Below are 15,000 nucleotides of genomic sequence, written 5' to 3'. Positions count from 1 at the left end.
GGACGGACAGACAAATAGTTTTCTTTTACGGAAAACTAAAAGCAAAGTCCTGTTGGATGACTAAAAGGGAAATAAGGCACTGTAAGAGGAGAACAAATATCATATAATATGTGAAATGACCAATTCGATTACAAGCATCTGATCCCCAAGGGCTAGTACTAAACACGGCGAAACAGTGTTTATTACTAGCCGTGTTTATTACTAGCCCCTGGGGTCAAATGTATTTTGCCATGTTTAGTAATACCCCCTAGGGGATCAAATGTCCCTAAGCGGATTTCATCCCCAGGGGCTAGTACTAAACACAGCGAAACAGTGTAGATGAATCACTTTTTCGCCGTGTTTAGTACTAGCCCTCAGAGATTAAATGTTCCTAAGCGAACTGGTCATTTCACATATTTCCTAGGGATTTCGTAAAATCCCTGTTTCATATATTCCCTGTAACATATATATATAACTACAAGGAAAGGGAACCAAGAACTAGTACTGCCCAATCAAAGCCAGTCCTGGAGGAGCCAATGATAGATGGCCAGTCGGTGCCGCCTTTTCAAGATGGGGAAATATTCATCTACTTGAATCTATCCCCGGAATAATTAATTTCCCCTTCGGCTGACGTTCTTCTCCCTCTAACTTTATCAAATTTGCTGCCAGGTGAATGAATTCACTGCACTTTCCCTCCCTTTAAACCTCAAAACAAAATAATATTGTTAATGGATTTGTACTGTGCCAAGTACTTCGCCCGTCTTATGCATGAGTCTCTGCATATTACAATGCACTGTACATCGATTTTGATTTTGTGTTTGTGTATATATATATATATATATATATATATATATATATATATATATATATATATATATATATATATATGTGTGTGTGTGTGTGTGTATGTGTGTGTGTGTGTATATACTGTATATATATTTATACATATAGAATATCCATATATATATATATATATATATATATATATATATATATATATATATATATATATCACAAATGTTAAGCTAGAAACAGCTTTATATTTGTTAATATAAAAAGTCACAGTTTACGTGACAAAAATATATATATATATATATATATATATATATATATATATATATATATGTGTGTGTGTGTGTGTGTGTGTGTGTGTTGTGTGTGTGTGTGTGGATGAGAAAAAGACACCCACAAGATACTTACAGAAAAATAATCGTAGTCGAAAAAGATATTAACTCATAAGGATGAATTTTTGAAATATCAGGTCATTATGTGCACTTACAAGCAAGAGCGTGAAGATAATTCGCTCCATGACACCAATGTACTACCAAAGAAACAACTACAGAAATATGCATTGATCAGAAGCAAAAATTCCAAATTCTACTTATAATATAAATATACTTAAAAGAATATATTGCGTATGCACCTTGAACATAATTAAAATGATAAACGACGCCTACACGATGTGAATGATCAAAATATTTTTTTATTACTTCATTTTACTATTTCGCCAAGAGAAAATTCTCCATGATGAATATCAGAGCATTTATGATCTTTCTGTAAGTGATTCCAAACACACTTCGTTGGACTTCGCTCTACAGCAATTCCAGCAAAAATCATAAATTGCTTCTATAATGAATTCCGAGAATTGAAACCATCTGCAATGTACAATATCAACCAACAGTTTTATTCCTTGTGATCTGGGACACTGCTCACAACGAATTTTCAAATTCAGATTGGAACTTACAAGGAGGCCCTACAATTTATTCATTAAGAATGCAATTTCCAGATTTTTACTGAATACTGGAAAAACTGCAGTTCTAAACATATTGAAAACATTGGTCCTTTGACCCTAAAGACTGACATATAAAAAACTGTAAGTTGCTTATGAAAAAAAGTAGTTTATCTCCTTTAAATCGGTTATTACTGCTCATGCAAGGCACGAATTCGTAAAGGTATCACCACCATAAGAATGTGGCAGCCCCTTAGAATAAGAACTACCCCTGTGTAAGGTCACTGATGACTCAAGCCGAGGAGTGGCATTACATTCTCTGAGTGTTCAATCTTTCTGAAATTATTTGTCAACCTAACATCCGCTGATACCTCGGAAAGTGAGAGAGGGAAAGGATAGAGAACAAGCTCTCTCTCTCTCTCTCTCTCTCTCTCTCTCTCTCTCTCTCTCTCTCTCTCTCTCTCTCTCTCTCTCTCTCTCTCTCCAGAGAGATCCTTATACTTGCTTTAGTATTAAAGCAGATGCGACATAATCATTGGTATATGATGACAACATTTACATAATTAAAACAAAAACGTCAGATTTATTTCCAACATCTCTCTCTCTCTCTCTCTCTCTCTCTCTCTCTCTCTCTCTCTCTCTCTCTCTCTCTCTCTCTCTCTCTCTCTCTCTCTCTCTTTTCAGGGAACTTCTGACACTTGCTCTCATTAATATTCTACGCTATGTAAAGGTATACAGCAAATTATTTCACGAAATGAGTAAAACAAACACTGAAGTTTGTTTAAACATGACAAATTGGTATTGGAGTCACTTCGGCCTGAAGCCATGAAATTAATATATGTGAAAACAAATTGTAGGGTTCCTGTCTAGGAGGCTGGGTAAAGCAATTAACAGGGGGATTATACACGAAACACTGAGAGAGAGAGAGAGAGAGAGAGAGAGAGAGAGAGAGAGAGAGAGAGAGAGAGAGAGAGAGAGAGAGACTTGCAATGGAGGGCGATTTAGTTTGCGTGGGCGATTCTCTGTACTCTATAAAAAATATGACACATTTTGCCTTTAGAATTTGTTTCACTGTAAACCAAAAAATTAATAAGAATAAGCGATTTTGAGAACACGAAATGAATTAAATGTTAAGTCATAAACACATTCACAAGATTGTTTTTCTCGACTGTCAACAGCATTCGAGTCAAGGTCTAGAATCTCTGGACCTTGATTTGAATTACATTATGACTTGTTCGAAAGAAATAGCATACAAGAAATGTCCCTTCTCGTGGTGGGACAATTTCCTTCAATACACTACATATTACTCACGTTGCTTAAATCTAGACTTTTGCCTGTCCAGACAATCAAAAACACAGAAAAAGGTTAAAAGCCCTGAAAGTTATCGGTTAACCATCACAGGCAGGTGGGTCAGAAATTCACCGACTAAACTGTGCTTGCTCACATCTGATAACTGGATAAGCGCAGAGCTTATGTGCAACCGGTGGACACAAACAAGCTAGGCTTGTGCGTGGAGTTGGAAGTCACTTTGGTTACAAGACAACAATCACTGCAGCCGTATATCTCTGGCAGTCAGTGGTTGACCTTGCATAGGGATGAACATTTTCGAGTCTCAATTATGCACTGCACACCATGAAGTTCTTGAAAGCATTCTAGCATTAACATCCGCTGTAATTAAGGATTTTAAAAATGTATGATGCTATTATGCAATTGTGAAAATTTTACAAACTATTAAGCTTTGGACATTCGCTGTACCTAACCAAAGGGTCTAGTCTAATACATTATTTACAAGTCTGAATGACTCTTGATTGATCTACCAAGCTAAATCTGATAGTTTACAATACAAACACACAAGCAGACTCACACACACACACACACACCAGAGAGAGAGAGAGAGAGAGAGGTCTGGCGACTAAATAATTATGAATATATTATACTGACGACATGATTGCACATTTTTCTTGGAGATGAAAACAGACACAAATGACCCTCAGATATCAAATAATTATCTACTGAAAAGTAAAAACTAGAAAATAAACAAGATTCATCACCACTGAATTATAGACACCCCACTAAACCTTTCTGACAGAAACCCCCCATCAAACAGCAGCATTTGCTCAGATGGGGATCACCCTTTTACGAAAATTTTACAGACAAACTTCTCATTTTTTAATACAGGTAAATCTGTGAGCTAATTTTTACCCTTATAGCTACGTAAATAATTCTCTGTTTAAACTGGCTGCTTATATATCGAGCAGTTTCCAAATGTAAATATATGGAAGTGCTGCATCACCCAAAGAGGAACCTTCCACTCAAACATTTCTGGGTTCCTGTAATCAGAGTTAAGTGAAAAGGGTACAGAAGAGCGGTATTTACTTTATGCTCTTCTGGTCGACGGTATTTCTGTTAGGAAAAAAGGAAACGTTATTTGTAAAAAACAAGAAAAATAATAATAATGTACCGTGGCGTATCGTCAATACCCTATGGCTTTTGAATAAGAATTGGAAAAATAATTCTCCTGTACTAATTCACGTTACACAAAGCATGCTTTCATTCTCTCCATCTCTTGCTGTTACATGAAAATATGAAAAAAGGCATTTTTCTCATCTTGAGATATGAGATGATGATATTACTGCTTCATTTTGATGCGTTGTAAAGCCTAACTCTAGGGAAATTATCGACGTCAAAATTTTCTTCCAGAATTTTTGCGCTGGGAAATTGAAGTTTCTCGTTCTTCAGTATACATGTATATACTGTGTATATATATATAAATATATATATACATACACACACACACACACACACACACACACACACACACATACACACATATATATATATATATATATATATATATATATATATATATATATATATATATATATATATATATATATATATATTAAGTATATATATATCAGAAAAGAATCTTCAATTTCCTGGCACAAGTATTCTAAGAGAAAAATTTGATGTCGATAATAAATAGTTTTATACATACACATAAGTATATATATATATATATATATATATATATATATATATATATATATATGTATATATATATATATATATATATATATATATACATGCATATGTTTTCTCCATGAAGTTCAACGCAAATGGATTTCAACTGACATACATGTAATACTCATTCTCATTAGCACTAACTTTAATATACTACTACAATTAACTTATTCACGTTTAATATAAGAATGAATCCAGACAGCCCGACTTAAACCGAGTAAACCATTCTTATTCTCATTTTTTAGAGTAATCATCCTCTTCAATTCGACACCAAAGATAGCAAAACCCAGCACCTCCTACACAACATACACATCCCGACAAAAAGATCGTTTGTCCTGCATCTGCCACTAAATATCTAAATATAACATCGAAAATAATCGTGAGAACGTTTCCAAATACAAAACCGAGTGACGACATAACCGAGCCAGTTACCCTAATACTATTCTTCTTGCATTTTAATGCATTTTTATCTATTTATCTGTTTGTTAATCTATTTTTGTCTTTTTCAGTAAGTGTTATCTCTTCTTTCTATATTTCCCTTTATTTTCTCTTGCTTCTTCCTAATGAACACCATATTCTTTGGAGGCTTGAATTTCAAGTCGATGGCACCAGTGGGGGCTTGTTCCAAATGAAAATTTTTCATCTACTGAATAATAATAATAATAATAACCCGTCAAAACCTAACAGAATAAAGTCATCAGATCAAAATACAAGCTCAAGTAACGTCACTGCCGTTTCGACAAAATGCGCAGCCCAAGGAATAAGCAGTCCCGCAGGCAAGGTAAACCGTTAAGATAAAAAACCCATCCCCCTTGCGGACTCCACTGACATATTATATAAAACATGACCTCCTCTACGAGGTTATTAAATGCCGCCCCACCCACCATCTATGTCAAGGAGTCACCGAAGCGCGGACGCTCCACTTGATCATCAACATTCCAAGCCTGGGAAAATGATCACGGATTTTTTTCTTTTTTTATTATTTCAGCTTACTGCCAGAGGCGTCTTCAGGGTCATTAAGTGGAGCAATTGCCCTCCGCCTGCGAGGACCGTCGCTAGACCGGTGTCAAAGGTCAGGTGCCCTTGTGAGCTGTGGGCCACGCTGTGTTGAGCCAGGTAATAGGGTAGCGGAAACGGAGGCCTTCGTGACTTGCAGCTAAAAACTCTCACACGTATCTAATGTAGTTTGGATATGCGATTGTTTACAGCAGGTTTGATTATCCTGAAAATAAGATTTTTTTATTGTTTTATTTTTTTTTAAGCAAATAATGTTACAAACTTTTCGCAGAGCAAGTGTTAAGGACATTTGGACCCGTACTTATTTAATACTGATTACACTGCATCTAACAAACAATTATTCTAATTCTGTAATGAGAGGCGTGAATTACCTTGGTGATGCCAGCACTTTAAAGAGTGCTCTGTTGGCATCCACAATTTAAATACAGTTGGGGAAAAACAAGTACCGCAGAGTATCTATGTTGCTATAAACTACTTTCTCCAGGTAGTCAAAAATCTCTATATATGACTGTCTTGAAATCCTCAAAATGTATATGTGCACACACACACACACACACACATATATATATATATATATATATATATATATATATATATATATATATATGTATATGTGTATATATATATGTGTGTGTAACTATATATATATTATATATATATATATATATATATATATATATATATATATATATATATATATATATATATATATATATATATATAATATATAATAACAATATGTATGTGTGTATGTATATATATATATCATCACTTACACACACATCTAGTACGGTCTTTTCTTCATTTTTCTCAAAAGTGCTAATGCACATGTGGCTTTCCCAAGCCACAGGCAAGGCCTAAATTACCTCCAGTGCTTTTTTCAGTCAAGGAAGAATAAACAGAGCTCCTACATGCTGCTATATTTATGTACTCCCCATCCGACGGCTGTTTCAGCCACCCATGCTCTTCTTCAGGGCTACTCTAGATTCACAGAGGAACTGCATTCTAACATACAGCAGAGCTAGAGCGAAAAAAATGATCGAAAAGCAAGAACTGAAAGTGAAAATTTAGAAACTTAAAAATGCAATACCGAGTTGACAGCTCTGAAAAATTATTAACAAAATTCTCATGCCAGGGTGCCTCTCCATGAAAACCTCCAGCATCGCAGAGAGAGAGAGAACACCTGATAAATGATTCTAGCTTTGTTTTGAGTGTGTAGGTTACGTCACTGCTGCTTAGGCATTTGAATTATGATAAGGTGGTATCTGTTTGGAAGGAACACTGCCAAAGCATATTACCTTCCTTACTTCCACCATCGCCTTTCCCCATCCAAGTTGCGACCCACTGAAGCTGACTGACTTGCAGATACCTTATATGTTTCTTAGGTCAACAAAGAATGACACTAGGTTTAAGGAAACAGGGCCATTTTTCCTGCTAGCCCTCCATCAAGCCCGGTGTTTTCAGGTGAGAGAGAGAGAGAGAGAGAGAGAGAGAGAGAGAGAGAGAGAGAGAGAGAGAGAGTGCCCACGCACAAACATATACACGCCCGCACACAAACAGCTAAATGTGTTGGCACATTCTAAATGCAGGGTTACGCAATTTTCAAGCAGATACAACCATTCCTTAATCACAGCCGAAAAATTAATATCAAGAAAGACTATGGTTCAGGCTCAAACAGGTTCTTCATTGTGTAATCTTCGGAATGCCATCCTAATTTCTAAGAGAGCCATATCTGCCGATAATTACCGGATTTATGCAACGTCAAGTCAGAATTAAATACCACTTGATTTTATAACCGCCACTTCAAAAGACGGAAACAGAAACCTTGATCCTATACCGAATGAGGGTTGAATGAGTGAGTGCGCCGCAGCAAACCTGATTCCGACATATTTAACCCTCAAAACCCGAGATAAAATATTAATCAATTACAGTCACATGCACCGGGGAAAATTAGGACATAAAACCACGTATTATCACTGATGCGAATGTGGAAATCAATATCCGAGCGGCCGTAATCCTCTGTAAAATAGCCATATTTCGAACAGCCAACTACGGCGTGTATGAAATATTACCTCCATTCAATGCTTTGTGCTCAAAATATAGATATGTGTTTGCACGTTGTGTTCATAATAAAACTATTTCTGCATTCACCTATAATATTAAAAGGTAGTGTTAAGCTGTTTCCATGGGGACTGAATATGAAAAGTTTAATTTAGCACTGTACGGGAAGCATGTAACTTTTTCCAGGTTTTACCGGGAGGGATATTCGTGCAGTTATGTACACCGCTGATGGAAATAAATGATTGTTAATCTAGAAAAGAATGCATTACTGCAAGATTTGGATCGTAGTAAATAAGCCTAAATATAAGCAAACAGCTACACAAAATTAGTATGTCATAATCCTCAATACAAGCATATAAAAAGTTATGAAGGTAAACTCCTACAGCCTCAAAAGATGCAACTGTCACGATTATTCATCAAACACTCCCGGATAATTTAAGCGTGACTGGCCGAATTACTATACGTTATGGAAGGGTCTTTCTGAATAATAATAAAATATACGAACTCGCTGGCAGCATCATTTATTGCCATCCAATCAAGCTATCGCCGAAATGACCAGGTTTGATATTACAGTACTTCCAATGCACGCGTAGGATTACTTCAAGTCTGCCTATTGTATTACTGTAATTACAAACTCGTATAGGCCATTACAAGATGGAAAGAGGACCCTGTCACTAATAAGCTAAAACTAGCAGCGTTCATCATTGTTGTAGGCCTAATTTAGGAAGGCTCTTTCGTCGCCCTGAAGGAGAGGAGAGTCGTCTGCCGTTTAAAGTTTCAACATCGTGTGGCCCTCCAGTGTAATTAGAGGAACCGCTGTAACGTAAGCCGATTCTCTCATCCTTCACTTACAGTAGAAGCTAATATGGAATGCAGATTTATAATGACATATGTAACACTAGTAGGCAGACACCTGAGAACTTCTACTACCTTTTATTTTCAACCTAATTCTCTAAGGTCTCGAGGCTGCGGGATTCCACTCGATGGGCGTAGCGGATGGGCTCCTCCCGAAAATATTCAACAGCAAAAAGAAACACTAAATTCTATACAGCAGGGATATAAGTCTCAAAAAAGAGATGTCCCATATTACCCTGGAAACTTATTTTGACGTTACCAAAGAGATTTCGACTCCTAAAAAGCGGGAACTGAATTTGTTTTGATATTTCTGTCTTTTCTTTTTTTCTAGACGTATAATTGAAGGGCCAGTAAATGTCTAAATACTGATTGAAATGGAGAGAGTGAAAACGGAAAGAAAACTATGGAATAAAAGGTTTTTAACCTCAAATGAGTTAAACCAAATATTCTTAACAATTCAGTGAAACGCAAAGCAGGTTAAAAATTCAACGATAATCAAAATAATAGGAAATCAACGATAATTATAATAATAGGAAAACAACGGTAATCGTAATAATAGGAAAACAAGTCAATGTATCGACAATTTGAAAACATAGCAAATAAAAAAAAAAAGGCACACCGCATGCATGGCAACTTTCGCAAGAAATGTCTTCACAATAAGAATTGTTCTGGGTTTTCTAAAACCTTTGCCCATGAATCAATCTGATGAAGAACGTTACTTTATAAGGTATATTAACGACAGTCAGATATTTTGAAACAGATCGTTCTTAATGCACAGGCGACGATCAAGGCTAATTATCGTCGCCTTCACCGTATGATGCAATTACATCATTTGTTTAAAGAAATACCGAAACCGTAACTGGTTTCCTGTAAAGTACTGAAAGTCATGGTACTAATACTAATATAAATGTAATTCATCGTATGAAACTGAAATGGCATCCAGTGATATTCAAATAGAAAAAAATTACAGACAATTAGACGAGACCCAAAATAACGCATCAAAAAGCAAAGGGAAATTTCCGGTAAGGAAATTATACTGATACACTGGAACAAATGATACATCACAACATCAAGTACTAATTAATTTAAAAAATCATGAAAAAACGCGAATGAAAATGAAAAGAAAAAATATAAAAAATCGCTCGGTGAAACATCAAGCACATAAAATGTTACTGAAGCACTGGCATGCAGCATTCCACCGGGCGTTTGGGACATTTTATGTCAGAAGAAAAGCTCTGTAAAACTATGAAGCTTTTGTTTCACTTAGTATCACTGATATTAGTAGTATTTCATTTATAATTTACACTTTCTGATAAGTGAACAGATTCTGCTCCCTAGGTCTGAATATGGAAATTACCTCAGTACCTGCCTTGTTCTCCTGAGCAGAGGCCGATGAGATACAATAGGAGATAGGGAACATCGAAGCACGAATTGAACTCTGAAGCCTTAAACAACATGAAGGGAGCCCAGAACATCCATTTTGATAGCTGGTAGTTATCAAATGGATTATCAAGTTGTGAAACGGATAAAGAATAAAAAAAAAAACATTCACGCCACTTTTAACAAGAATTAAATCACTTTAAACATACCGTGACATTACGAAACTGTACAAATGTGACCATACGGAGAAATTTCTTTCCAAACCTAAATGAAATTTTGTTACAAAATGTGAGTCGCCGCCAAGAGGCAAGCGGACACCACATGTCTAATTTAAAAATAATGTTCATTACAGAAAGGAGGTACGAGTGTCATCCTCAAGGGTAGTGATAAACTAGCCCTCTTTCGCTAAGCCTAACGTCCCCTAGATATACGGTCCAAAAGGAGCGGGAGAAGGTGGCAACAGTTTTCCCCTAGCTTGCGTTTTAATTTCCCAGCGCCATAAGACTTCGCTCGGTCTTTGGGGTGGGGAGTGGGGACCAAACGCAGGTGCTAACGCCAATAACTCCATCAGCCGACAAGGCTCCCAGTGATAGAAAAGGTCATTCAGAGCTGCTAACAAGGAGGCTTCGCGGGGAGAGAAAAACAATGGGCATATGTGGTCAAGGTACCCACGTAATGGCTGTGCTGCACGAAACATCTTCCCAAGTACAATAATGTCTAGGACTCTTGAAGCTGAACCAACCGCATCAGATAAAATTTTTGCGCAGTAAGGCCATGACCGCGTAATCATAAGGTACCTCAGTGAAGACATTCTCCAATGTATTATTATATATACACCCTATGCTTACTAACAAAATATCACTGGGAAGCAACAGATAAACAAATCATTATCTTTTCCTTCCGTGGATAAAACATAAAAGTGCTTCGTTATATGTTAAAAATACTTATAAGCACCCGCTTGTTAATCACATTTTACTTCTAAACAATCAAATTAATGTGTAGCTATATCCCAAGCAAGTGAGAGCAAGTTCCCTCAACAACCCATGACTTTCATAACTAACTGAAAACAAATAAACAGGACAATATTTATGGAAAAATATAATTTTCCCTCTTTAAAACCGGACGCCAATTCAGAGACTAAATGGACACACAAGTGCATAGAGAAACCCGAAAACGGAATATAAATACTGTGGACACAAAGGTATAGAATAAGCAGATCGACGTCCATGATGAATCTGGGGCTTTAATACTCAGAGATTTACTTTTCGTTGATTATAATCGATCATTATAACAATTTTCACTTAAGTCCTTCTCAACTGAACTACCATTTGTTGACAATTGATAAAATGAAAACAAAATAAATAAATAAAATTTAAATTTAATACCAAAATCCTAACCCTGTACTTCCACTTGATGAAAATGAAATGGAAAAGAAAGTAGAAGTTCGAGCGCGCTCGCGACAATACCATCAGACACAGCTGAAAGAAAGCAACAAACGTAACCCCAAGTGAAATATGAATATGGAAAATGCCTTCCACAAATACCCGTTAACGCGTTGCGGAACAGTCTACAAACAAACTTCCCTGTGAAGTTATTGAAATTTTACATCTAAAACATTTTTACACTCGTGTACTACAATTGCTACCTCAAAGGCCAGCAATTGTTACCGATGCTAAGGAAAAATGTACCAAATTGGATATTCCTCTTTCTATCGAAGCCTGCCTTTATCTCTGTCTTTTTCCCCTCAGATACACACACACACACACACACACACATATATATATATATATATATATATATATATATATATATATATATATATATATATATATATATATATATATATATATATATATATATATATATATATATATATATATATATATATATATATATATATTATATATACACATATATATCTATAGATATATACAGATACATATATGTATATATATATATATATATATATATATATATATATATATATATATATATATATATATATAATTCATAAACAGAAAACAAAAGTACAGTGTGCTTTGTTCTCCTCATAACCTTCCCCCAGTAAAATCCAAGGAACAAGGCTTGAAATACTGCCTAAGTTTGAGAAACTCTTAAGAATGTGCGCTGTGGCGCCAGACACGAGGTGCTCGTGGGGAGAAGCAAGTGGCCGACTGCCGACCGGGAGCGTAGTAAAGTAGAAGGGAGAATGGAGGGAGCAGTGAGAGACGAAGAAGTGGAGGAGGAGGAGGAGGAGGAGGAGGAGGAGGAGGAGGAAGGGTAAGATGAAGGCAGCCAGGTTGAGGCTGGAGGTGAAGGAGCTTCGAGAAGGGATTTCAAGGAGGAACCGGCCGGGGGGCGGAGGTGGGGGGGCGGGGGTGGACGAGGCGTAGGACGGTAGAGGTACACATGTGTTTTGGTTACTCGTCTACTTTGGACACCGGCATGCTTAACAGACCGGATTTCCCTACCTCCTGCAGCAGCTTTTCCAAGAATCCTTGCCTTGATGTACTCCTTGCAAGGCGGTCGTTCCTTTCGGAACGCGTAATGATTCGTTGCTACTGTATTAGAATATCTTTGTAGAGAGAGAGAGAGAGAGAGAGAGAGAAATATCATCCGTGCACAAGCCACTCTCATTTCCTTCGGAGGGAATTAACACAGTTCAGTCCAGAGTCGTAATTCAATAGACAAGGAGGCACAGTACGAACATGTCAAAGCAGTAAGGCAGAATCTCTCTCTCTCTCTCTCTCTCTCTCTCTCTCTCTCTCTCTCTCTCTCTCACACACACACATATCACAATATTCCTAAATATATGCATATGTGAAACATAGTGAGCAATCTGCAAGTAGGTAGACTGACTTATGGCACCCAACTGATGCTTGATGAAACTATGTGTAAAATGTTACACATCTGGAATAATTTGACCACTGGAAAGCAGAGAAGTCACTGCTTGTACTGAAACATGTATCCTGTTATAGAATGAAAATTTTTTCCTGAGGAAATCTTTCCTTCGAATTTTCCATTAGGCAAAAGTTCTCATGGAAGATGGAAACCTCTATTCAAAACCTTACTCCGCCATTATAATAGTGCAATCTTCTCAACGGCTGGCATCAAACCTACTTTACTGGTATCTGTCTCAAAGCAGCCTCTTGAAAGCATCTTACACGTTCAACATACTTTTCTTGCGTTTTCATATTCTTTAAAATACGGCCTAAAGTGCATGCATACGGAAATAAATAATATCAAGGAAAAAAGGAAAAATATATTTAGTTGCGAAAATTCTAAGCAGCACATTCGTCAACAGGCAACAAACCTTTCCAAAGGCACTTAGGAAAACGAAATACTGCACACAACATCCCTATGAAATGAGCAGGAATCGTCTAGCAATGGCACCGTGAATTAGCGTCCACTGACGCTAAGAGAGAACGAAGTGTGAACGTTAGGAGGAAGAGTTCCCAAATGGCCTTTTTTATCTACTCAACGCTCGGAATACTTGTACGAACCTTTCTTTGAGGCATTTATGAGAAGTGCCTTACCAAAGGCAATCCAGGCTCCGTAAGACTCCCCTGCCACTTGAACTACAACAAAGGAATTTGTTCTTCGCCGTTTTCACCCTTCCACGGAGCTCTGCCATTCCATTCTTAAAAAAAAAAAAAAAAAAAAAAAACCAGCAGCCCTGACTTTACATTGAGGGCTTTCTTCCTTTGTAATATTAATAATAAGGGTTATACGTAATGATTGAACAGGCTTGAAAATATCCTGTTCCCAGAGTCATGGCTTACTAGGTAACGTGACACTTTCCTCCGCATTAATTCTTTTCCTTTTCTCATCAACAAACGATTTGGCCAAATTAGTTTTAAATCTATGTATAAAAAGGCTTCAGATATTACTTCCACAAGTACTGCAACAACAAGAGAGAGAGAGAGAGAGGACTAGTGGAGAAAGATGGTAAACAAAAAGATGATTTTTTGCGCTTGAACATAGTGAAGACAGAAAAAGAATTAAATGTCATTCGGTACATAACAACATCGACACCTTGAGATCCTTTTTTTCCCTGTAAACTTGAAGGAGCACATGACAAAAAGTCAAGAGTAAAACAGACTGGGCAGGGAATGTGGGAGGGGAGGATGAGTGCCAGTAAGGGTTAAAGTGCAAAGCGAAATGATGTAGACAAAAACTCCCAATGAACCTTTGCCCACTACAGCACCACATGAACACTAACGCTTTCAAGAAGCTGTATTGGTAGTAGTGGCGCGGGTAAGGTGTTACAGTATGCCCGCCAGCGGCCCGCCCGACGAGTAACCCCGCCCCCTTTACTCTCTCAGTGTGGCTGTAACCGCGGTCGAGGTGGTTTGTGTCGCTCTCGCTTTTCGATTTCCCAGCGTCGCCCTCTGCCGATGCGACAGTCTAAACGACAAGCAAAGGCTCAAAATACTGTGGCTTACAATAACATTCACGGCAGTACATAAGTTACACACTCTGTTAAATAAAACCAGCAAGTAAAATCCCCTAGGTATGAACAGTGTTACTTTTGTTTAGCAAACTATCAACGTTTTCATACGTTTACGTCAGTGGTCTCTTTGACGGGTGTGTTTCTGAAGTGCTAGTAGATGCGATGAGGCGGGAATGACACTGAAAGTAACACAATGATCACAGTCGGTAGCAACATTATCCTGTAAAGTCTCGAAAAAAAGTGACCCAATTTCAACTGACAAACTAATTAAGGTTCACAATCATTTAAACTACTAAAATGACGGTACCCATCTAACTCCGGAACGATGCTGCTAAAGCAATAAGGCTGTCCAATACATCTGAAATTCAGAAAGAGGTAGGTGCGTCTACTGTAAAAACTTGTGGATTGATGGACGTACATTTTTCCCCTCTGTAGTTTGAATATTATTCCGGGCCATTCAAAAATGAATAGGCTAATCTTAAAATTCCTGTTAAATATTCCT

At 37.1% G+C, this 15,000-nt stretch overlaps 1 protein-coding gene across 1 annotated transcript in view; it reads left to right on the top strand.

Moving 5' to 3' along the window:
• The first annotated feature begins 14,368 nt into the window (after nucleotides 1-14,368).
• The window catches only part of LOC136836469 (irregular chiasm C-roughest protein-like), a 93,276-nt gene continuing 92,644 nt past the window's right edge, over nucleotides 14,369-15,000 (top strand). The window contains 1 exon segment of the mRNA XM_067100734.1: nucleotides 14,369-14,873. The gene's annotated coding sequence lies outside the window, so the exon portion shown is untranslated.

Source organism: Macrobrachium rosenbergii, chromosome 56, assembly GCF_040412425.1.
Source record: "Macrobrachium rosenbergii isolate ZJJX-2024 chromosome 56, ASM4041242v1, whole genome shotgun sequence".
Lineage (NCBI taxonomy): Eukaryota > Metazoa > Arthropoda > Malacostraca > Decapoda > Palaemonidae > Macrobrachium > Macrobrachium rosenbergii.
The sequence above is the reverse complement of the archived record's forward strand: the minus strand, read 5'-3'. Positions and strand labels throughout refer to the sequence as shown.